Consider the following 27,027-nt stretch of genomic DNA (forward strand, 5'->3'; position numbering starts at 1 on the left):
CTACAAAGCCTCCCAACTGCACAGGACAAATCCCGGTGCCACCAGCTCCGATTTCTTAAGTCCGGAGCCATTCCAATTAGTAGTGTAATTCACCTCAGAGGACGTGACGATACGTTATAGAGCAAGGAGAAACAAAGCTGGTAATATTATATAATACTTCAAAAAAGGTAGGCAGTGTTTACAGAGGTATAAAAAGATATTATAAAGAAGACAAGTATCATATGTACAGTACAATTACAAATAAAAAAGGCATAAAGTTGAAAGCAACACTTACATTTCATTATGTCATCTTATCTCATGGCTGACCATGTGCTGTAGGGGATGGACGATCATATATCCAGATGCATCACCCCTCTCTCTCAGCTAGACCCCGGACAAAAGACACATGAAGACTGCTGCTTCACTCACTTATTTCTCAGCCTAAAACCAAGGCACTCCCCCTGTAGTGACCTCACTTAGAGGGTGAATCCTCCCCTCTTCTTAAGAGTTCCAGCAACCATTTTTATACATAGCTCGCTGTATGAACCTTGTATACAAAAGACACAATGATCAGGATGTGCACCCCGTCAGGGGGATTCTTTTAAGTGTAAACACAGCGTAGTTACATGACCCGCTTATGGAGAAACCCGCTCCTGCTGGCAGGCACAGGAAACTGCAGCTGAGAGCCTTCTATGTGTAATTGAAATAATCAGAGCGTCTTCCTATTTCCTGACAAGGAGCAAATCATAAAAGAGATGGCGTTGAGTCTCACCTTCCTCAAAAGTGGAGTTTTTTTGGTATTTTGCATTTATCCCAAACTGTCCAGGCAAAAAGGGGCTTTAATTTACTATTTGGTGTATTGCAATTTTCATATGAATTTTATATAATACATTTTTATAGAAATATTATTCCTATATGTGCATTAAATAAAAAAATGGTATAAAAAAAAAAGAGCAAAGCACTTAGCCATTAGGAAATCTAAGCAACGATACTCAATGCCAAGCACCAGCTGCTAAAGGGTGCTAACATTTAGACAAGGGACTAAACCTTTTCTAAAGTAGCAGATTTAAAAAAAATGATTAATCAATTATGTATAATAGTTCTGGAAAAGGTTGAACTTGATGCATCTGAGACGTTTATTGACCGAAAAAGTGCACAATGCATAACGGGCACCCGGATCTATAGGGAACATGGGGAAGATCGACAATGACCACTTCATTTCTGAGGCTCTAAGAAGAAGATGACAGATCTTAACCCACAGTGTGACAAATTGACTTTATAATACGTTCTGTTGAGAGTCTGTAGGATTGTCAACAGCGCTGAAATGCAAGACACAAGAAGAGTCGACGGTTACAAATGAGCAATTCTCACCTGATGCTCGCTCACAACCAACTCATCTGTTAATGACCCAACCATACTGTGAAATATGAGTCAGTAATAGCGACATGATCAACCCTCTGCATCACAGCCCACAGACAACGCAGTGTTCCTGTCACACCAAGTGGACACATCACAAACATTTACTGAGGTATCAGTAAAGTACACTTTTAGAATAATACAATATAAGGTTTAATAATATGGATAAAATCTTATCAAACATCTTCCAGGTGTCAGATCTTTTGGAACTCCTAAAGTGAACCCGCAGAACCACGACAATGAACCTCCCAAGGGTGAGCTGGCCTGGTGGACCACCCCCAATACAGGCAGTGTTAGGGGCAGGCCCGAGGGAGACTACTGCCGCAGAAGCTGACACCCAGGGACAAGAAGTAGGAGCGGAAAAGACACAGAAGTGGCTAAGGCGGAGACACAGGACAGACTGGTAATGACTGAGACTAAGAATAGGCAGAATATGGCGGATGCCCAGAACAGACTGGATATGGCGGAAACACAGGACAGACAGGGTATGGCGGAAACAGGACAGGCAGGGTATGACGGACGCACAGGACAGAGCAAAGTATGGCGGACGCACAGGACAGAGAAAGGTACAGAAGGGACCTGGGTCAAATGAGGACAAATGACAATCAGGCATGGAGCAGAGGAAGGAGTTACCTTAAATAGACCGAGTGCTGCAGAACTTCCGGGTCAAGATCCTCTAGAATCATAGAGTGCAGGAACGGAGCATCTGCAGGCCAGAGAGGGGAAGTGCGCGTGCGCAGTGAGAGGCACAAACACGCACCCGACAAGAGCCAGGAAGCGGCGGCAAGTCAGGAGAAGAAACTGGAAGGCGCGCGCACACCACTGGAGCACACCGGGATGGGTAAGTATGTAGGCGCGCAGAGTGAGCGGCAGGCGCGGCAGCAGGTGGTGCCATGACAGTACTCCTCCCCTTACAACCCCTCCTTCTAAGAACGGAAAGAAATTTGGCCAAAATCTGAGGAGTCTGTATGTTTTCACAGGGCTCCCAAGACCTCTCTTCAGGACCAAAACCCTTCCAATCGACCAAAAAGAAAGTCTTACCTCTAGACTTTTTCATAAATATCTTTAACTTCAAAGACATCTTGAGCAGAAACTGGCAGAGGTGATTGACCAGGAGAAGCATGGAATTGATTGAAAATGACAGGTTTCAAAAGAGAGACATGAAAGGAATTGGGAATGCGAAGTGAAGGAGGTAGTTTAAGTTTGTAGACAACATTGTTGATACAATCCAAAACCTCAAATGGACCAATGTACCGTGGACCTAATTTATACGAAGGAATCTTAAGACGGATGAACCTGAACGACAACCACACTTTATCTCCAGGCTGGTATAACGGAGGATCCAGGCGTCTTTTGTCGGCATGTCTCTTAATCCTATTCTGGTTCTGTTCTAACGCGACTTTGGTCTCCTGCCAAACCCTGGAGAACTCCTCGGACAGAAGATCGGCTGCCGGCACACCCGAGGCAGGAAGTACCGGCAGAGGGACACCAGGATGTTGCCCATAAACGATGAAGAAGGGTGATTTGGTAGAAAAGTCATTAACCCCTTTACCCCCAAGGGTGGTTTGCACGTTAATGACCGGGCCAATTTTTACAATTCTGACCACTGTCCCTTTATGAGGTTATAACTCTGGAACGCTTCAATGGATCCTGGTGATTCTGACATTGTTTTCTCGTGACACATTGTACTTCATGACAATGGTAAAAATTATTTGATAGTACCTGCGTTTATTTGTGAAAAAAACGGAAATTTGGCGAAAATTATGAAAATTTCGCAATTTTCCAACTTTGAATTTTTATGCAATTAAATCACAGAGATATGTCACACAAAATACTTAATAAGTAACATTTCCCACATGTCTACTTTACATCAGCACAATTTTGGAACCAAAATTTTTTTTTGTTAGGGAGTTATAAGGGTTAAAAGTTGACCAGCAATTTCTCATTTCTACAACACCATTTTATTTTAGGGACCACATCTCATTTGAAGTCATTTTGAGGGGTCTATATGATAGAAAATACCCAAGTGTGACACCATTCTAAAAACTACACCCCTCAAGGTGCTCAAAACCATATTCAAGAAGTTTATTAACCCTTCTGGTGCTTCACAGGAATTTTTTGAATGTTTAAATAAGAATGAACATTTAACTTTTTTTCACAAAAAATTTAATTCAGCTCCAATTTGTTTTATTTTACCAAGGGTAACAGGAGAAAATGGACCCCAAACATTGTTGTACAATTTGTCCTGAGTATGCCAATACCCCACATGTGGGGGTAAACCACTGTTTGGGCGCATGGCAGAGCTCGGAAGCGAAGGAGTGCCATTTGACTTTTCAATGCAAAATTGACTGGAATTGAGATGGGACGCCATGTTTCGTTTGGAGAGCCCCTGATGTGGCTAAACATTGAAACCCCCCACAAGTGACACCATTTTGGAAAGTAGACCCCCTAAGGAACTTATCTAGAGGTGTGGTGAGCACTTTGACCCAACAAGTGCTTCACAGAAGTTTATAATGTAGAACCGTAAAAATAAAAAATCATATTTTTTCACAAAAATTATCTTTTTGCCCCCAATTTTTAATTTTCCCAAGGGTAAGAGAAGAAATTGGACCCCAAAAGTTGTTGTACAATTTGTCCTGAGTACGCTGATACCCCATATGTGGGGGTAAACCACTGTTTGGGTGGATGGGAGAGCTCGGAAGGGAAGGAGCGCCGTTTGACTTTTCAAAGCAAAATTGACAGGAATTGAGATGGGACGCCATGTTGCGTTTGAAGAGCCACTGATGTGCCTAAACATTGAAACCCCCCACAAATGACACCATTTTGGAAAGTAGACCCCCTAAGGAACTTATCTAGAGGTGTGGTGAGCACTTTGACCCACCAAGTGCTTCACAGAAGTTTATAATGCAGAGCCGTAAAAATAAAACAAAATTTTTTTCCCACAAAAATTATTTTTTTAGCCCCCAGTTTTGTATTTTCCTGAGGGTAACAGGAGAAATTGGACCCCAAAATTTGTTGCCCAATTTGTCCTGAGTGCGATGATACACCATATGTGGGGGGAACCACTGTTTGGGCACATGTGAGGGCTCAGAAGGGAAGGAGTGCCATTTGAATGCAGACTTAGATGGAATGGTCTGCAGGTGTCACATTGCGTTTGCAGAGCCCCTAATGTACCTAAACAGTAGAAACCCCCCACAAGTGACACCATTTTGGAAAGTAGACCCCCTAAGGAACTTATCTAGATGTGTGCTGAGCGCTTTGACCCACCAAGGGCTTCACAGAAGTTTATAATGGAGAGCCGTAAAAATAAAACAAAAATTTTTTCCCACAAAAATTATTTTTTAGCCCCCAGTTTTGTATTTTCCCGAGGGTAACAGGAGAAATTCGACCCCACAATTTGTTGTCCAATTTGTCCTGAGTGCGCTGATACCCCATATGTGGGGGGGAACCACTGTTTGGGCGCATGGGAGGGCTCGGAAGGGAAGGAGCTCCATTTGGAATGAGGACTTAGATGGAATGGTCTGCAGGTGTCACATTGCATTTGCAGAGCCCCTAATGTGCCTAAACAGTAGAAACCTCCCACAAGTGACACCATTTTGGAAACTAGACCCCCTAAGGAACTCATCTAGATGTGTTGTGATAGCTTTGAACCCCCAAGTGTTTCACTACAGTTTGTAACGCAGAGCCGTGAAAATTAAAAAAAAAAATCTTTCCCCCCAAAATTATTTTTTAGCCCCCAGTTTTGTATTTTCCCGAGGGTAAGAGGAGAAATTTGACCCCAAAAGTTGTTGTCCAATTTGTCCTGAGTACGCTGATACCCCGTATGTTGGGGGAAACCAACGTTTGAGCGCATGGCAGAGCTCGGAAGGGAAGGAGCGCCATTTGGAATGCAGACTTAGATGGAATGGTCTGCAGACGTCACATTGCGTTTGCAGAACCCCTAATGTACCTAAACAGTAGAAACCCCCCACAAGTGACCCCATATTGGAAACTAGACCCCCCAGGGAACTAATCTAGATGTGTTGTGAGAACTTTGAACCCCCAAGTGTTTCACTACAGTTTATAACGCAGAGCCGTGAAAATAAAAAATCTTTTTTTTCCCCACAAAAAATATGTTTTAGCCCCGAGTTTTGTATTTTCCCAAGGGTAGCAGGAGAAATTGGACCCCAAAAGTTGTTGTCCTATTTGTCCTGAGTACGCTGATACCCCATATGTTGGGGTAAACCCCTGTTTGGGCACACGGGAGAGCTCGGAAGGGAAGAAGCACTGTTTTACTTTTTCAACGCAGAATTGGCTGGAATTGAGATCGGACGCCATGTCGCGTTTGGAGAGCCCCTGATGTGCCTAAACAGTGGAAACCCCCCAATTATAACTGAAACCCTAATCCAAACACATCCCTAACCCTAATCCCAACAGTAACCCTAACCACACCTCTAACCCTGACACACCCCTAACCCTAATCCCAACCCTATTCCCAACCGTAAATGTAATCTAAACCCTAACTGTAACTTTAGCCCCAACCCAAACTGTAGCCCTAGCCCTAACCCTAGCCCTAACCCTAATCCTAACCCTAGCCCTAACCCTAACCCTAGCCCTAACCCTAGCCCTAACCCTGGCCCTAACCCTAACCCTAGCCCTAACCCTAGCCCTAACCCTAGCCCTAACCCTAACCCTAACCCTAGCCCTAGCCCTAACCCTAACCCTAACCCTAGCCCTAACCCTAGCCCTAACCCTAGCCCTAACCCTAGCCCTAACTCTAACCCTAGCCCTAATGGGAAAATGGAAATAAATACATTTTTTTAATTTTTCCCTAACTAAGGGGGTGATGAAGGGGGGTTTGATTTACTTTTATAGCGGGTTTTTTAGCGGATTTTTATGATTGGCAGCCGTCACACACTGAAAGACGCTTTTTAGTGCAAAAAATATTTTTTGCGTTACCACATTTTGAGAGCTATAATTTTTCTATATTTTGGTCCACAGAGTCATGTGAGGTCTTGTTTTTTGCGGGACGAGTTGATGTTTTTATTGGTAACATTTTCGGGCACGTGACATTTTTTGATCGCTTTTTATTCCGATTTTTGTGAGGCAGAATGACCAAAAACCAGCTATTCATGAATTTCTTTTGGGGGAGGCGTTTATACCGTTCCGCGTTTGGTAAAATTGATGAAGCAGTTTTATTCTTCGGGTCAGTACGATTACAGCGACACCTCATTTATATCATTTTTTTATGTTTTGGCGCTTTTATACGATAAAAACTATTTTATAGAAAAAATAATTATTTTTGCATCGCTTTATTCTCAGGACTATAACTTTTTTATTTTTTTGCTGATGATGCTGTATGGTGGCTCGTTTTTTGCGGGACAAGATGACGTTTTCAGCGGTACCATGGTTAGTTATATCTGTCTTTTTGATCGCGTGTTATTCCACTTTTTGTTCGGTGGTATGATAATAAAGCGTTGTTTTTTGCCTCGTTTTTTTTTTTTTTTTTCTTACGGTGTTTACTGAAGGGGTTAACTAGTGGGCCAGTTTTATAGGTCGGGCCGTTACGGACGCGGCGATACTAAATATGTGTACTTTTATTGTTTTGTTTTTTTTATTTAGATAAAGAAATGTATTTATGGGAATAATATTTTTATTTTTTTTTTCATTATTTTGGAATATTTTTTTTTATTTTTTTTTACACATTTGAAATTTTTTTTTTTACTTTTTTACTTTGTCCCAGGGGGGGACATCACAGATCAGTGATCTGACAGTTTGCACAGCACTCTGTCAGATCACTGATCTGACATGCAGCGCTGCAGCCTTCACAGTGCCTGCTCTGAGCAGGCTCTGTGAAGCCACCTCCCTCCCTGCAGGACCCGGATCCGCGGCCATCTTGGATCCGGGGCTGGAGGGAGCAGGGAGGGAGGTGAGACCCTCGCAGCAACGCGATCACATCGCGTTGCTGCGGTGGGCTCAGGGAAGCCCGCAGGGAGCCCCCTCCCTGCGCGGTGCTTCCCTGTACCGCCGGCACATCGCGATCATCTTTGATCACAGTGTGCCGGGGGTTAATGTGCCGGGGGTGGTCCGTGACCGCTCCTGGCACATAGTGCCGGATGTCAGCTGCGATAAACAGCTGACACCCGGCCGCGATCGCCGGCGCTCCCCCCGTGAGCGCTGCCGATCGCATATGACGTACTATTGCGTCCTTGGGAAGTAAAGCCCACCCCACATGGACGCAATAGTACGTCTAATGGCAGAAAGGGGTTAATGTGGTTATTGTACGCAAACTCGGCCCAAGGAAGCAAATCAGACCAATCATTGTGATGGACATTGGAAAAAATGACGGAGATAAGTCATTAGAATCTGGTTTGTGCGCTCTGCTTGTCCGTTAGTTTGAGGATGGTAGGCTGAGGAGAAATCCAAAGTTACATTCATCAGTTTGCAAAGAGCGCGCCAGAATCGAGAGGTACATTGAACTCCTCTATCAGAAACTATGTGAAGAGGAAAGCCGTGAATCCGAAAAATATGAGCAATGAAGATTCTTGCCAATTTAGGAGCAGAAGGTAATCCAGGCAAAGAGACAAAATGAGCCATCTTGGAGAATCGATCCACTACTACAAAAATGACCGTATGACCAGAAGACCGAGGCAGATCAGTAATAAAATCCATAGCAATGTGTTGCCAGGGGTCCGAGGGAACAGGCAGCGGATGCAAAAGACCGGAAGACAGATGTCTAGGAACCTTGTTCTTTGCACAGGAAGGACAGGATACCACAAAACTTCGGACATCTTGTAGAAGGGATGGCCACCAATAATAGCGCGAGACAAGAGAGAGCGTTTTCTTGAATCCAACATGGCCTGCCAGCTTAGAGGCGTGACCCCAACGTAACACTCGACTCCTCTTGTTCTCCTGCACAAAAGTTTTATCCGGAGGTAAGGAAGTCATGCTGATAGGAGCTACAGGAATGATCTTGCTGGGGTCCACGATGTGTGAAGGTTCCTCCACAACGTCGGTTACGAGAAAGGATCTGGACAAGGCATCAGCTTTGCAGTTCTTATTACGAGGACGAAAATGTAGCTCAGTCAAAACGGGCAAAGAATAAAGACCACCTGGCTTGGCGAGGATTAAGTCTTTGCGCAGAGCGGATATATTCCAGATTTTTGTGGTCAGTGTAGATTTTGATAGGATAAACGGCTCCCTCCAATAGATAACGTCATTTCTCCAGCGCCAATATTATGGCCAATAGTTCCTTGTCACCAATGGCTTAATTCCTCTCTGAGACGGCGAAGATCTTGGAAAAGAAACCACAAGTAGCCAGTTGTCCAGAAGAAGACCTTTGGGAAAGTACCGCACCAGCACCAATGGCAGAAGCATCTACCTCAAGAATGAAGGGCTTGTTGACCTCAGGCCGACGGAGTACAGGAGTGGAGGCAAAGGCTTGTTTCAGAGAGCGAAAAGCATCATCAGCCTCGGAAGACAAGATGTGAGGGTTGGACCCCTTGCAAGTCAAAGCAGAAATTGAGGTGACCAGAGTGGAGAAATGTGGGATGAACTGCCGGTAGTAATTTGCGGACCCGAGGACGCGTTGAATAGCTTTCATTCCCTTGGGACGTGGCCTGTTAAGCACAGAAGACACTTTTTCCGGGTCCATTTGCTAGCCAGAGTCAGAAATGATGTAGCCAAGAATGGTAGCAAAGACTGCTCAAAAACGCACTTCTCGAGTTTGGCATAAAGACGGTTCTCTTTAAGACGAGACAGCTCTTGGCGGACATCATAGTAACATAGTAACATAGTTAGTAAGGCCGAAAAAAGACATTTGTCCATCCCGTTCAGCCTATATTCCATCATAATAAATCCCCAGATCTACATCCTTCTACAGAACCTAATAATTGTATGATACAATATTGTTCTGCTCCAGGAAGACATCCAGGCCTCTCTTGAACCCCTCGACTGAGTTCGCCATCACCACCTCCTCAGGCAAGCAATTCCAGATTCTCACTGCCCTAATAGTAAAGAATCCTCTTCTATGTTGGTGGAAAAACCTTCTCTTCTCCAGACGCAAAGAATGCCCCCTTGTGCCCGTCACCTTCCTTGGTATAAATAGATCCTCAGCGAGATATTTGTATTGTCCCCTTATATACTTATACATGGTTATTAGATCGCCCCTCAGTCGTCTTTTTTCTAGACTAAATAATCCTAATTTCGCTAATCTATCTGGGTATTGTAGTTCTCCCATCCCCTTTATTAATTTTGTTGCCCTCCTTTGTACTCTCTCTAGTTCCATTATATCCTTCCTGAGCACCGGTGCCCAAAACTGGACACAGTACTCCATGTGCGGTCTAACTAGGGATTTGTACAGAGGCAGTATAATGCTCTCATCATGTGTACCCAGACCTCTTTTAATGCACCCCATGATCCTGTTTGCCTTGGCAGCTGCTGCCTGGCACTGGCTGCTCCAGGTAAGTTTATCATTAACTAGGATCCCCATGTCCTTCTCCCTGTCAGATTTACCCAGTGGTTTCCCATTCAGTGTGTAATGGTGATATTGATTCCTTCTTCCCATGTGTATAACCTTACATTTATCATTGTTAAACCTCATCTGTCACCTTTCAGCCCAAGTTCCCAACTTATCCAGATCCATCTGTAGCAGAATACTATCTTCTCTTGTATTACCGTATATACTCGAGTATAAGCCGACCCGAGTATAAGCCGACCCCCCTAATTTTGCCACAAAAAACTGGGAAAACTTATTGACTCGAGTATAAGCCTAGGGTGGAAATGTAGCATTTACCGGTGAATTTCAAAAATAAAAATAGATCATTATTTCCCCATAGCTGTGCCATATAGTGCTCTGCACCGTTCATATTGCCCCATAGATGCTGCACAGATGCCCCATATAGTGCTGTGTGCCGTTCATACTGCCCCATAGATGCTGCACAGATGCCCCATATAGTGCTGTGTGCCGTTCATACTGCCCCCATAGATGCTGCACAGATGCCCCATATAGTGCTGTGTGCCGTTCATACTGCCCCCATATAGTGCTGTGTGCCGTTCATACTGCCCCCATAGATGCTGCACAGATGCCTCATATAGTGCTGTGTGCTGTTCATACTGCCCCCATATAGTGCTGTGTGCCGTTCATACTGCCCCCATATAGTGCTGTGTGCCGTTCATACTGCCCCCATATAGTGCTGTGTGCCGTTCATACTGCCCCCATATAGTGCTGTGTGCCGTTCATACTGCCCCCATAGATGCTGCACAGATGCCTCATATAGTGCTGTGTGCTGTTCATACTGCCCCCATATAGTGCTGTGTGCCGTTCATACTGCCCCCATATAGTGCTGTGTGCCGTTCATACTGCCCCCATATAGTGCTGTGTGCCGTTCATACTGCCCCCATATAGTGCTGTGTGCCGTTCATACTGCCCCCATATAGTGCTGTGTGCCGTTCATACTGCCCCCATATAGTGCTGACTCAGCGGTCACGTGGGACCGCTCATTAGAGATATGAATAAGCGGCTCCACCTCCCATAGGGGCGGAGCCGCCTATTCATTTCTCTAATCAGCGGTGAAGATGCTGCAGCACAGAAGACGGGGAGGAAGGCAGGGACAGCGCGAGGATCGCTGGGACTAGGTAAGTATGTTATATTCACCTGTCCGCGTTCCAGCCGCCGGGCGTCGCTCCATCTTCCCGGCGCCTCCATCTTCCCGGCGTCTGCGCTCTGACTGTTCAGGCAGAGGGCGCGATGACGCATATAGTGTGCGCGGCGCCCTCTGCCTGATCAGTCAGAGCAGAGACGCCGGGAAGATGGAGGCGCCGGGACCGGACGCTGGGAGCTGCAATCAAGGGAGGTGAGTATGTGGTTTTTTTTTTTTATTGCAGCAGCAGCAGCGGCAGCACAGATTTATGTGCAGCATCTATGGGGGCAGTATGAACGGCACACAGCACTATATGGGGGCAGTATGAACGGCACACAGCACTATATGAGGCATCTGTGCAGCATCTATGGGGGCTGAAAATCTCAGCTTATACTCGAGTATATACGGTAACTGCTTTACATAGTTTTGTATCATCTGCAAATATCGATATTTTACTGTGTAAACCTTCTACCAGATCATTAATGAATATGTTGAAGAGAACAGGTCCCAATACTGACCCCTGCGGTACCCCACTGGTCACAGCGACCCAGTTAGAGACTATACCATTTATAACCACCCTCTGCTTTCTATCACTAAGCCAGTTACTAACCCATTTACACACATTTTCCCCCAGACCAAGCATTCTCATTTTGTGTACCAACCTCTTGTGCGGCACGGTATCAAACGCTTTGGAAAAATCGAGATATACCACGTCCAATGACGTGAATTATCCCTTCTGGTGGAAGCAAGATCCGAGGAGAACACCAGAATGTCATCTAAGTATGCCACCACACAGGAGTAGAGTAGATCCCAGAAAACATCATTCACAAACTCCTGGAACACTGCAGGAGCGTTACATAAACCGAAGGGCAGGACTAAATACTCATAATGGCCATCTCGAGTGTTAAAGGTAGTCTTCCACTCATCTCCTGAAGGAATACGGATTAGGTTGTATGCTCCGTGAAGATCCAATTTCGTGAAGATATGAGCTCCCCTAGGGCGGTCAAATGACTCAGGAATAGCGGTAGCGGATACTTGTTCTTAGTCGTGAGATTGTTAAGACCTCGGTAGTCAATACATGGATGGAGGGAGCCATCCTTCTTCTTGACGAAGATAAAACCTGCAACTGCTGGAGAGGAGGACTTGCAAATAAAGCCTCTAGCTAAATTCTCCTGGACATATTTGGACATAGCTTGGTCCCCTTGGTTCCTATCCCCAGGCCGGACACAGTCACAGTAAATATCACCTTCTGGAATGAGGCCGTTCAGCCACAGGACATTGAGGTGTGGCTCCGGAGACACTGTGACCTTGCCTCTGGACTCTCCAAGGTCAGAGATGAGGATGGTATCTGGACAATGGGGTGGAAAGCTGTGGTGAAACTGCGGCAATATAATAACATTACTGCCCATTTACCCAACTCCTTCTTCATTGGGAGGAAGAAGGGAAGATGTTATTACCCCAGGCAGCCCAGAAAGTGTTTCAAATGTGGTGGGAAAGGTCATCTGGCCAACGCCTGTACTGTGGTGAAGTGCAGCCCGTATGGGGATATTGGCCATGTCAATGCGGATTGTCGGGATGTTAGGTGCAACCTCTACGGTAAGATGGGCCACCCTCACGGGGACTGTCCAGAGGCCTGGCATAATATCTGCAGAGTCTTCCCTGATGATGCTGTACTGGAGGGGCAGAGGCTCAGTAGGATGAGGATGTGGTGACAGGGGCACATGAGGGGGAGGATTTAATGTCAGGAAAGATGTTGACCAGCCCAGATGCCCATCTAGAATCCACTCATGTAACACCAGAGAAGCAGGGTAGGGAGGGTGCAGAGGGGAATATGGAGGTCGCTCCTCAGGTCCAGAAGCCTCAGGTAGCCCCCCCTTCAGCATCACTGTCTGTATCTGATGACTGGAGCGTTAATGATCATAAAAGGAAGAAAAAGAACATGTCCTCCCTTAAACCTGTGGCAGAATATGACATCGGTCAGAGTACTACTAAGAAGGTTCAGAATTCTGCAGGAGTGATGGTTGTGTCCAACAAGTATGGAGTTTTATCTGAGTCTAATAGTGACGATTATGAGACAGTTGAGGAAAGTTGATGCCGAGTGTGACAGGGACGTAGAGGACCACCCTCCATCAAAGCGGAGGCCTTTATCTGTAGACCTCAGGTAGAGTCTGACATGGACACCGGTGGTGGACAGAACATCTCTGACTCATGATGATGGCAGTTACTTTGCTCCTTTTTTATTGTGTTGTGATGGCGGGGTTCTCATTAAAACTGACCTCAAGTAATGTCAATAGTATTAAGGCAAGGAGGACGAGACATGTGGTGTATGAACATCTCACACATCTGAACACCGATGTCATTTTCCTGCAGGAGACACGACTGACATCTCTAGGGCTTATGAGAGAGGCTGAGAGGGAATGGTGGTCCGGTCCTTCTTTCTGGTCAGTGGCTGTGGAGCCTTACGCCGGAGTCGCTGTCCTGTTTAACCCCTTCCCGACCCATGACGCCACGTAGGCGTCATGAAAGTCGGTGCCAATCCGACCCATGATGCCTATGTGGCGTCATGGAAAGATCGCGTCCCTGAAGATCGGGTGAAAGTGTTAACTCCAATTTCACCCGATCTGCAGGGACAGGGGGAGTGGTACTTTAGCCCAGGGGGGGTGGCTTCACCCCCCCCCAGTGGCTACGATCGCTCTGATTGGCAGTTTCACTTTCAAATGCCAATCAGAGCGATTTGTAATATTTCACCTAAAAAACTGGTGAAATATTACAATCCAGCCATGGCCGATGCTGCAATATCATCGGCCATGGCTGGAAACACTGATGTGCCCCCCTCCCCACCCCACCGATCGCCCCCCCAGTCCACCGATCTGTGGTCCGCTCCCCTCCATCCTGTGCTCCGCTCCCCCGTCCTCCTGCCCGCTCCCCCCGTGCTCCGATGCCACCCCCGTGCTCCGACACCCCCCCATGCCCCGATCTCCCCCCCTTATACTTACCGAGGCTCCCGGTGTCTGTCCGTCTTCTCCATGGGCGCCGCCATCTTCCAAAATAGCGGGCGCATGCGCAGTGCGCCCGCCGAATCTGCCGGCCGGCAGATTCGTTCCATGTACATTTTGATCACTGTGATAAAACCTATCACAGTGATCAAAATAAAAAAAAGTAAATGAACCCCCCCTTTATCACCCCCATAGGTAGGAACAATAATAAAATAAAGAAAAATTTTTTTTTCCACTACAGTTAGAACTAGGGTGAGGGTTAGGGTTAGGGTTAGGGAATGTGCACACGCATTCTGGTCCTCTGCGGATTTTTCCGCAGCGGTTTTTATAAATCCGCAGTGCAAAACCGCTGCGGATTTATCGCGGATTTACCACGGTTTTTCTGCGGATTTCACTGCGGTTTTCTATTGGAGCAGTTGTAAAACCGCTGCGGAATCCACAGAAAGAAGTGAAATGTGCGGAATGTAAACCGCTGCATTTCCGTGCAGTTTTTTCCGCAGCATGTGCGCAGTGTTTTTTGTAAACTTATGGGAAACTGCTGCGGACCCGCAGTGGCGGTAACGCTGTGGATCCGCAGCGTTTTCCGCATCGTGTGCACATACCCTTAGAATTAGGCTATGTGCACACTGTGCGGATTTGACTGCGGATCCGCAGCGGATTTGGCTGCGGATCTGCAGCGGATTGGCCGCTGCGTATTCGTAGCAGTTTTCCATCAGCTTTACAATTCCATGTAAACCTATGGAAAACCAAATCCGCTGTGCCCATGGTGTGGAAAATACAGCGCGGGAACGCTGTGTTGTATTTTCCGCAGCATGTCAATTCTTTGTGCGGATTCCGCAGCGTTTTACACTTGTTCCTCAATAGAAATCCGCAGATGAAATCTGCACAAAAAACACTAGAAATCCACGGTGAATCCTCAGGTAAAACGCAGTGCCTTTTACCCACGGATTTTTCAAAAATGGTGCGGAAAAATCTCACACGAATCCGCAACGTGGGCACATAGCCTTAGGGTTAGGGTTGGAATTAGAGTTAGGGTTGGAAATAGGGTTAAGATTAGGCTTGTGGTTAGGGTTATGGTTAGGGGTGTGTTGGGGTTAGGGTTGTGGTTAGGGCTGTGTTGGGGTTAGGGTTTGGATTAGGGTTAGGATTATGTTTAGGGTTGGGATTAGGGTTAGGGTTGTGTTGGGGTTAGGGCTGTGGTTAGGGGTGTGTTGGGTTTAGGGTTGTGATTAGGGTTATGGCTAGAGTTAAGATTAGGGTTAGGGGTGTGTTGGGGTTAGTGTTGGAGTTAGAATTGAGGAGTTTCCACTGTTTAGGCACATCAGGGCTCTCCAAACGCAACATGGCGCCAATATTGATTCCAGCCAATCTTGCGTTCAAAAAGTCAAATGGTGCTCCCTCCCTTCCGAGCCCCGACATGCGCCAAAACAGTGGTTTACCCCCACATATGGGGTACCAGCATACTTGGGACAAACTGGGTAACAACTATTGGGGTCCAATTTCTCCTGCTACCCTTGTGAAAATAAAAAACTGCTTGCTAAAACATCATTTTTGAGGAAAGAAAAATTATTTTTTTTATTTTCACGTGTCTGCGTTATAAACTTCTGTGAAGCACTTGGGGGTTCAAAGTGCTCACCACATATATAGACAAGTTCCTTTGGGGGTCTAGTTTCCAAAATAGGGTTACTTGTGGGGGGTTTTACGGTTTAGGCACATCAGGGGCTCTGCAAATGCAACGTGACACCCGCAGACCATTCCATCAAAGTCTGCATTTCAAAACGCCACTACTTCCCTTCCGAGCCCCGACGTGTGCCCAATCAGTAGTTTACCCCCACATATAGGGTATCAGCGTACTCAGGACAAACTGGGCAACAATTATTGGGGTCCAGTTTCTCCTGTTACCCTTGTGAAAATAAAAAATTACATCATTTTGGAGGAAAGAAAAATGATTTTTTTTGTTTTCACGGCTCTGCGTTGTAAACTTCTGTGAAGCACTTGGGGGTTCAAAGTGCTCACCACATATCAAGATAAGTTCCATGTGGTTTACCCCCACATGTGAGGTATCACTGTACTCAGGAGAAATTGCCCAATAAATTTTAGGATCCATTTTATCCTGTTGCCCATGTGGAAATGAACAAATTGAGGCCATTTTTACGGATCAATTTGTGAAGCACCTGGGGGTTCAAAGTGCTCACTATGCATCTAGATCAGTTCTTTGGTGTGTCTAGTTTCCAAAATGCAGTCACATGTTGGGGAGCTCCAATGTTTAGGCACACAGGGGCTCTCCAAACGCGACATGGTGTCCTCTAAAGATTGGAGCCAATTTTTCAATTAAAAAGTCAAATGGCGCTCCTTCCCTTCCGAGCCCTGTCGTGCGCCCAAACAGTAGTTCCCCCCCACATATGGGGTATCGGCGTACTCAGGACAAATTGTACAATAACTTTTGGGGTCCAATTTCTTTTTTTACCCTTGGGAAAATAAAAAAATTCTTGCTAAAAGATCATTTTTGTGACTAAAAAGTTAAATGTTCATTTTTTTCTTCCATGTTGCTTCTGCTGCTGTGAAGCACCTGAAGGGTTAATAAACTTCTTGAATGTGCTTTTGAGCACCTTGAGGGGTGCAGTTTTTAGAATGGTGTCCCGTTTGGGTATTTTCAGCCATATACACCCCTCAAACTGACTTCAAATGTGAGGTGGTCCCTAAAAAAATTGGTTTTGTAAATTTCGTTGTAAAAATGAGATATCGCTGGTCAAATTTTAACCCTTATAACTTCCTAGCAAAAAAAAAAAGTTGTTTCCACAATTGTGCTGATGTAAAGTAGACATGTGGGAAATGTTATTTATTAACTATTTTGTGTCACATAAATCTCTGGTTTAACAGAATAAAAATTCAAAATTTGAAAATTGTGAAATTTTCTAAATTTTAGCCAAATTTCCATTTTTTTCACAAATAAACGCAAAAATTATTGACCTAAATTTACCACTAACATGAAGCCCAATATGTCATGAAAAAACAATCTCGGAACCGTTAGGATCTGTTGAAGCGTTCCCGAGTTATTACCTCATAAAGGGACACTGGTCAGAATTGCAAAAAACGGCCAGGTCATTAAGGTCAAAATAGGCTGGGTCATGAAGGGGTTAACACCAATGATGTGACTGTGCATAGGATGATGGAGGTGGTCATGGGAAGATGTTTGGACCTGGAAGTCACTATTCATGGTAGGCGACTCCGGCTAATTAACATCTGTGGGCCACAGACAATGACTTACAGGATCCAGCTGTTTAATAATGTTAAGTCTTACCTCTTCACTTCTCTTCCAGTGGTGATGGCAGGGGACTTTAATGCCATACTGACGTCAGGTGACAGTTCCTCGGGTAGGACAGTGACCAGTGACGGTAAGATCCTACATATCATCATAATGCAGGCTGGACTGACGTCTTCACACAGAGAGGTCGACAGCCAAAATTCATGTATTCATGTTCCAACAGGAGCAGTAGGATAGATTTTGCTTTTGTGAGTCCTACTGAGGCTGTCGGCACCCTGAGTGATGAGGTCGTTCCTTACTCCGATCACCTCGCCTTGTGCTTCTGTCTGGGGACCTCCATCCGTACGGATATCGGTAGAGGGTTGTGGAAGCTCAATTCCAGTCTCCTGGATGATGCTTACGTTCAGAGTCGTGTCTACTCCCTTATCCAGCTTCATCTAGATAGGTATACCTCCCTGGTTCTTGAACGGGATTGCAGCGCCCCAGAGTCCTGGTCGTTGCAGTAATGTCGCTCTGCCGCTAAGGGGAGTGATGTTATGTCTGATTGCACTAAAGGAGTTCACCTGACCAGGTATCACAGTCACACACTACACTTCACACTCCGGCCACCAGGGGGAGCAAAAGGCTCTATGTATTAGGCCACTCCTCACACTCTCGTAAAACTGGGGGTTGGACAGGAAGTTAGTCAGAAAGCAGCCTGGGAGAGCTCCAAGGAGGACCTGTCAGGGGTGGGTTCCTGGCAGGTACCTAGCAGAAAGAAGAGATCATTACGGAGCCGCGCCTGCACTACCTTGCGGCGGCATCCTAAGGAAGGACACGAAGCGAAGTATATTGTGGAGAAGTGAGAAACGAAATCGCAGCACAAAGGAGATAGAACCAGTAGGAGTCATGCCCCGAGATCGGCAACATCCTACTGAGGCGCGTTGCTGGTGGCCGGAACGCCGAGGAAGTAACAGACTTCAAGCATTACTTCAAACAGCAGCAGGACAGTTGATTATAGGTTGGCTGTCTACCTTAAATCACCTAAGCAGACATAGGGGGCAATTGTGGGAGAGGGGTGTCTCTAGGGTACCAGAATAACTCAAGGCCTTCCCGTCATACGGGTGCGTCCTAGCCAGATAAACTGGGGGACGGAGAAGAGAAAGAACAGATACGAAAGTTGTGAGGACTATCCCGTGGTGCTCAGCAGGGAAGGACTACAACACACAGGCACTAGTTGGTAGGCACTGATTTCCACCTGCAAAGGGAACTCTGGATGTGCCTTTGGACCGGCCGATCTCAGCCAGCCCTGTTAGCAGTGCTCTGGATAGCGGATCCCGAAGTCTTTAGTAAAAAGGTAAAGAGACTGCAACCCTGCGTCCTCGTTATTAACCGCGCCTCACATCATACACTACTGGGAAGCCTTGGGGATATACTTCACCTGTGGGAAGGTATACCATCTAGCTGCCATTACATCACCCCAGTGGACCCCAAGCAGCGTCGGTCACCCTGACCGAATACCACAGGTGGCGTCACGAACTCCTGACAAACTTTCACTACCTTTCATTGGACACCCCTTAGCGGGGTCACGGACCGGGTCTAGCCACCGTGACAACTCCAGAACCGAGACAGAGAGGACCGGTACCGAGTACCCCGCGGCCCTGCGTTTGGGGGCGCTGAACAGTGGAAGAGTTAAGTTTCAGCTCACCCCCATCAGCAAATCCATGAGAGTCCACAGGAACATCCGAGCAAGGAAAACGCCACCGCCCAACGTCCTCTGCTGAGTAAGTAAGAAAAAAATCCAGCTCCGGAGTAAAAGTCATCAATTTTATTTCCACAAATTTAAAATTCGGAAAAAGCTGCTTACAAGTAGCTGCACAACTATTCCAGAAAAGAAGCCACAAGTTAGCTGAACGCGTTTCGAGCACGCATGGTGCTCTTTGTCCACAGCATAACCTTGAATAGCCCAACAAGACATATAAAAACAGATTTAACAGGTGAATAGCCATGAGAATAATTAACTCCACCCCGACAAATCCCATTGGACATCCAGAACATGCAGTCATTAGGACAGGTACAAAAGGAAAAAAAAAAAAAAATCATTGAGCACATATTATATACATATACCATGAATACTGCACAGGCAGGTGTAATTATCCCCCGGGGAAAAAAAAAAAAAACACAACAATAATAACATGTTAATAATGTAACATCATCTCTTTTCTCAGGTTTAACCCTGTGGGCACTCTGGTGTTCAATAGATAAATCCAGAAAGCCTCTCTATCGCGTAATTTACTTTCTCTATCACCGCCTCGTATATTTTTGTAAGTTTGTTCTATCGCATAAACCTTTAGGTGATTTGTGTGTCTGTCATGTTTGTTAATGAAATGGCTTGATGCATTTGACACATGACGTATTGTTGGTTGAACAATGTCCAATAAATGTTCCCTAAATCTGTCTTTTAGTCTCCTTATTGTCGATCCAACATATAGGAGTCTGCATTCCAGACATTCAATAATGTAAACCACATAGTCGGAATTGCAGTTTAAGAAACTTTTTATCGGAAAATTTTTTTGATTGCTAGAACAATGAAAACCTACAGTTTTTTTGGTGTACGAGCAAGTCTTGCATGGGTGTGAGCCACATCTGAAAAACCCTTTTGTTGATAGCCAGTGAGTGGGAGTTTTTGGTTTAGTTTGATTCAGAAAACTGGGGGATAACGCATTACCTAATGTGGGTGCGCGTCTAGAGACTATTGTGATACCATTCTGTAAGATTATATCCATGGTTTGATCATCTCTCAGCAAATTTAAATTGCGCAGTACAATTTCTGAGATGGATTTGAAATGTGTACTATATGTGAGTACTAACACTGGCTGCTCAACAGGCAATTCTGATTTTATCTGTTCATTATGGACATTAGTAGTTTGTATAAGATCTGATCTTGTTTTTTTATCTGCAATAGAAAAAGCACGATCTATAGTCCAATTAGGGTATGCTCTGTTGTTGAGACATTTTTTAATAATGTTTTTTTCCCGGGTAAAAGCTGGTTCATTATTACAATTTCTTTTGGCTCGTAATACCTCTCCTACTGGAATTGAATGAATGGTGTGGGGAGGATGAAAACTGCGTGCATGTAATATAGTATTGCCAGCGGTTTGCTTGCGATATGTTTTATTTTGAATGATGGTACCAGGAAAGCCCTGAAGACATAAATCCAAAAAATTTATAGTGAATTTATCAAACATGTAAGTGAATTTTAGATTGAATGGATTGTTATTTATATAAAAGATAAATTGCTCCAAGCAGTTCTGATTGCCCTTCCAAACCATTAATAAATCATCTGGGGGCACTCCAGGATTATGGGCCCTTAGGGGCCCCTGATCCCTTTGAGAATTGCAGGGAGAGGGTAGTCAAAAAAATGGTCACGGGTCTCACTGACTTCCAGGGTGTATTGCAGGATTCACGGGAGGGTATCCTGGAGGTGGTGAGATTTTACTATGCTGACTTGTTTCAAAGGAAAGTTTTGGATAAAGATAAGATGGCTCAATTCTTGGTGGCAACTCCTGCGCCTGATACTAATGATCTGGACTTTTCTCCTTTGACAGCAGAGTTAACAGTGGAGGAAGTTAAGGAGGCTATTGATAAATTACATCTGAAGAAGGCACCTGGTCCAGATGGCATAACAGCAGAATTTTATAGGAAATTCAGAGACCTCCTGGCTCCAATCCTCGTGGATGTGAATAGAAGTTGTCTAGCAAATCACCTGATGCCTCCATCCATGAGAGTGTCCTCATTAATTCTGTTGTCTAAAGGTAAAGAGCCGAGCAACATCAAGAACTGGAGGCCAATTGCCCTCTTGAATGTGGACAGGAAGATTCTAGCAAAGATCCTGTTTTCTAGATTAGTCAGTTTGTCCCCAGCACTGTTGGCAGGCTCTCAGTTTGGCCTAGTAAAAGGGCAGAACATCTCTAGAGCAGTCATCTCGATACGGGAGATGTTTGAGAGATGTAAAGCTCTGCGGGTGCGAAATATATTGTTAGTCTAGACCAGGCTAAAACCTTTGACAGGGTTGATCATGACTATCTGTGGGCCACTTTGTCAAAGTACGGTATTCCGGAACAATTTGTGGATTGGCTGAAGACGTTGTATGGAGAGGCAGTGAACTTTCCTCTGAATAATGGTTGGCAGGGTGACACTTTTGGAGTTGGGGCAGGAGTGAGACAGGGTTGTCCACTGAGTCCGCTCCTGTTTGTTTTTTACCTAGACCCGTTTCTGAGGTCACTGCAGGAGTACGATTTTCAGGGGGTGCCGGTCCCCCATTGCCTGCCTCTGAATGTTGTTGCTTATGTGGATGATGTGACGTTGGTGATCTCTAATCCTCGAGAGGTGCAGATGTTATCTGCGTCTATCAGAAGTTACTCAGAGGCCTCCGGGTCTCTGGTCAACCTTGAGAAGAGTCAAGCTCTGTGGACATTAGATACTTATCCCAGCTTTGATCTGCCACAGTTTGTCAAAGCCTCCACCCATATTAAGATCCTAGGGATTAAATTTGGGAGGGATGATATTGCCATGCTAAATAGGGAGGAGAAATTGGAAACCGGAAATGCAAAGGTTCAGCGATGGAAGAACTGGAGGCTGACCTACAGAGAAAGGGTCACAATGTTGAAGACTTATCTGGTCCCTGTTTTCTTCTATGTCTCTGTCATTTTCCCTTTGCCAGAATCTTTCTCAGCGAGGCTCTTCAGCCTGTTCTTCCAGCTCTTGTGGGGGAATAGGTTGAACCTAATAAAGAGGGGAATAACATACCTACGGCGGAGAGAGGGTGGGCTGGATATGTTGAATCCAAGGGTTTTCTTTGACTCCTTGTTTCTAAAGGTAAATTTTGGGAACATGGACTCAAACAGTAGCTCCCTTTGGGTAAATAGTATCAGGTACTGGATATTGCCTTTTGCAGAATCTTGGGTGCGAGGCGGCAGTCTCAAGAGGAGGAGATGGACAAGTGACCATATCCCCCAGTATCTGGACTACGGTCTGAAGTGTGTTAGGAGGTGGGGACTGCAGAAGTCTTACATTGAGAGCAGTATGAGAAGAGACCTGTATGCTCATGTATGTAGGACTTTCTTTTACTCTCCACTGGCCCTGAGAGATTGTGTCACCACCACCCTGCAGGATAGCCTTAGGTTCCTAAACGGGAAACGACTTCCTCCTAAACTGTTTGATGTCACTTGGCTTTCACTGCATAGTCGGCTTTTTGTCAGGGGGAACCTGAAACATCTGAGTGTCTCTGATGGGAATTGTCCCCTTGGTTATCAGCAGGAGGAGACTATGGAGCACTTTATATGTGATTGCTGGGGAGGGAAGGAGATCTGTGAGGAAGTGTCAGATAATCTAAAAATCCCCAGACTGAGGACCCTAAAGTATCCTGACATAATCTATGGTGTCCCCTCCACTATTAGTAACATCGACAGAGAGACAATGTACATTATCATAAGTGTTATCAAATCCTATCATTGGCATATGAGAATCTGGGTGTCACTGCACAATGAGCTGTTCGATCACATGGCTGCGGCTGCTCAGGTTATGTCAGAACTCCGGTGGATAAAATCGCTAGAAGTTGGAAGCAGTCAGAGAAATATTAAGTTATGGAGGAATGTAAAATTCAGTTAGGAAATATGATTTTCTTTTTGTTTAATTTTATTCTCCCTCCAGGTGTGGGCACTTTAATTTATTTATGAATATGATCTGATCATTTAGTACTTGTGTATATATAACCTAAGTGATTTGTGTTTTGTAATTCTGGGTGATTTTTGTTTTTATTTTAATTGTATTTATGTTTGGTTTTATAATAAAAATTGCCCCTATGTTCAAGAATATAACTACTATAATACTGCTCCTATGTACAAGAATATAACTACTATAATACTGCACCTATGTACAAGAATATACCTACTATAATACTGCCCCTATGTACAAGAATATAACTACTATAATACTGCCCCTATGTACAAAAATATAACTACTATAATACTACCCCCTATGTACAAGAATATAACTGCTATAATACTGCTCCTATGTACAAGAATATACCTACTATAATACTGCCCCTATGTACAAGAATATAACTACTATAATTCTGCCCCTATGTACAAAAATATAACTACTATAATACTGCCCCCTATGTACAAGAATATAACTACTATAATACTGTCCCTATGTACAAGAATATAACTACTATAATACTGCTCCTATGTACAAGAATATAACTACTAAAATACTGCACCCTATGTACAAGAATATAACTACTATAATACTGCCCCCTATGTACAAGAAAATAACTACTATAATACTGCCCCTATGTACAAGAATATAACTACTATAATACTGCTCCCTATGTACAAGAATATAACTACTATAATACTGCACCCTATGTACAAGAATATAACTACTATAATACTGCCCCCTATGTACAAGAATATAACTACTATAATACTGTCCCTGTGTACAAGAATATAACTACTATAATACTGCTCCTATGTACAAGAATATAACTACTATAATACTGCTCCTATGTACAAGAATATAACTACTATAATATTGCACCCTATGTACAAGAATATAACTACTATAATACTGCTCCTATGTACAAGAATATAACTACTATAATACTGCCCCCTATGTACAAGAATATAGCTACTATAATACTGATCTGTGTACAAGAATATAACTACTATAATACTGCTCCTATGTACAAGAATATAACTACTATAATACTGCCCCTATGTACAAGAATATAACTGCTATAATACTGCTCCTATGTACAAGAATATACCTACTATAATACTGCCCCTATGTACAAGAATATAACTACTATAATACTGCTCCTCTGTACAAGAATATAACTACTATAATACTGCTCCTATGTACAAGAATATAACTACTATAATACTGCCCCTATGTACAAGAATATAACTACTATAATACTGCTCCTCTGTACAAGAATATAACTACTATAATACTGCTCCTATGTACAAGAATATAACTACTATAATACTGCCCCTATGTACAAGAATATAACTGCTATAATACTGCTCCTATGTACAAGAATATACCTACTATAATACTGCTCCTATGTACAAGAATATAACTACTATAATGCTGCTCCTATGTACAAGAATATAACTACTATTATACTGCTCCTATGTACAAGAATATAACTACAATAATTCTATCCCTATATACTATAATATACCTACTATAATACTGCTCCTATGTACAAGAATATAACTACTATAATACTGCCCCTATGTGCAAGAATATAACTAGTATAAAACTAGCTATTTTGCCCTGGTATCTCATGATGCTGTAATATGAGCTTTATTTGTGCTGTACGGAACCACCTCCGACGATTACATGAGGTGTTTGCTCATTAACAATTATGAATATTCGTAGCCAATTAATTTAATGCTGACATGTGAGGGAAATAAATTGTTAAATTATGTAGAGTCGTGACATATATCAAATTTAGCATTAACACATGACAAGTGTCTTGTCTCACTATGATGGGATGTCTCCAGGTGGTGTAACATTAAAAATCTGGAATTTCAACTCTGCAGAGAACTTTCTATAAAAATGTCCATCTTGTATATGTATAGGTGACAGGATAAGCAAGGAAAGCACCAATTCCTCATGCATAAATAACAGATTGATAATAGATAATAGATTATAGAAAGATAATAGATAGATAATATATAGATTATAAATATAGTTGTGGCCAAAAGTATTGACAATTCTGTCAGATAATACTCAGTTTCTTCCTGAAAATGATTGCAAACACAAATTATTTGGTATTATTATCTTCATTTAATTTGTCTTAAATGAAAAAAACACAAAAAGAAGTGTCCTAAAGCCAAATTGGATATAATTCCACACCAAATATAAAAAAGGGGGTGGACAAAAGTATTGGCACTGTTCGAAAAAATCATGTGATGCTTCTGTAATTTGTGTAATTAACAGCACCTGTAACTTACCTGTGGCACCTAACAGGTGTTGGCAATAACTAAATCACATTTGCAGCCAGGTGACATGGATTAAATTTGACTCAACCTCTGTCCTATGTCCTTGTGTGTACCACATTGAGCATGGAGAAAAGAAAGAAGACCAAAGAACTGTCTGAGGACTTGAGAAACCAAATTGTGAGGAAGCATGAGCAATCTCAAGGCTACAAGTCCATTTCCAAAGACCTGATTGTTCCTGTGTCTACCGTGCGCAGTGTCATCAAGAAGTGTAAAGCCCATGGCACTGTGGCTAACCTCCCTAGATGTGGACGGAAAAGAAAAATTGACACGAGATTTCAACGCAAGATTGTGCGGATGTTGGATAAAGAACCTCGACTAACATCCAAACAAGTTCAAGCTGCCCTGCAGGCCGAGGGTACAACAGTGTCAACCCTGTTGTGAATTCTGTTGTTAAGCTCCCTCCTGTGGTCATGAATGGTACTTCGGCTGGTTCTGTCCATGGGCTTCCTCTGGTGGATGTGAGTGGGGCTGCGGCTTCTGAGGTTCCTTCCACAGGTGACGAGGTTAATTCGTTAGCTGGCTGCTCTATTTAACTCCACGTAGATCATTGCTCCATGCCACCTGTCAATGTTCCAGTATTGGTTTAGTTCGCTCCTGGATCGTTCTTGTGACCTGTCTTCCCAGCAGAAGCTAAGTTCCTGCTTGTTTTTCTCTGTTTGCTATTCTGTCCAGCTTGCTATTTTGATTTTTGTCTTGCTTGCTTGAAGCTCTGGGACGCAGAGGGAGCGCCTCCGCACCGTGAGTCGGTGCGGAGGGTCTTTTTGCGCCCTCTGCGTGGTCTTTTTGTAGTTATTTATGCTGACCGCAAAGTTACCTTTCCTATCCTCTGTCTATTCAGTAAGTCGGGCCTCACTTTGCTAAATCTATTTCATCTCTGTGTTTGTAATTTTCATCTTAACTCACAGTCATTATATGTGGGGGGCTGCCTGTTCCTTTGGGGAATTTCTCTGAGGCAAGGTAGGCTTTATTTTTCTATCTTTAGAGCTAGCTAGTTCCTTAGGCTGTGACGAGTTGCATAGGGAGCGTTAGGAGCAATCCACGGCTATTTCTAGTGTGTGTGATAGGATTAGGGATTGCGGTCAGCAGAGTTCCCACGTCCCAGAGCTCGTCCTTATTTATCAGTAACTATCAGGTCATTCCGTGTGCTCTTAACCACCAGGTCCATTATTGTCCTCACCACCAGGTCATAACAGTACAGGTGGCCAAAAAGTATTATGCATCTCAATAGAGGGATAAGAGAAGTTCTGAGACCATTTTTTTTTCTTTGCAGTGTGTTTTGTCTCTCTTTTCCCCTTTACCTCTGGGTGGTTCAGGATACAGGTGTAGATATGGACATTCAAGGTCTGTCCTCTTGTATGGATAATCTCACTGCAAGGGTACAAAACATTCAAGATTTTGTGGTTCAGAATCCGATGTTAGAGCCTAGGATTCCAATTCCTGATTTGTTTTTTGGGGATAGATCTAAGTTTCTGAATTTCAAAAATAATTGTAAATTGTTTCTTGCTTTGAAACCTCGCTCCTCACGTGACCCTGTTCAACAAGTGAAAATCATTATTTCTTTGTTACGTGGCGACCCTCAAGACTGGGCATTTTCCCTTGCGCCAGGAGATCCGGCATTGCGTGATGCTGATGCATTTTTTCTGGCGCTTGGATTGATTTATGATGAACCAAATTCAGTGGATCAGGCAGAGAAA

This window comes from Ranitomeya imitator, chromosome 2, assembly GCF_032444005.1.
Source record: "Ranitomeya imitator isolate aRanImi1 chromosome 2, aRanImi1.pri, whole genome shotgun sequence".
NCBI classification, from domain to species: domain Eukaryota; kingdom Metazoa; phylum Chordata; class Amphibia; order Anura; family Dendrobatidae; genus Ranitomeya; species Ranitomeya imitator.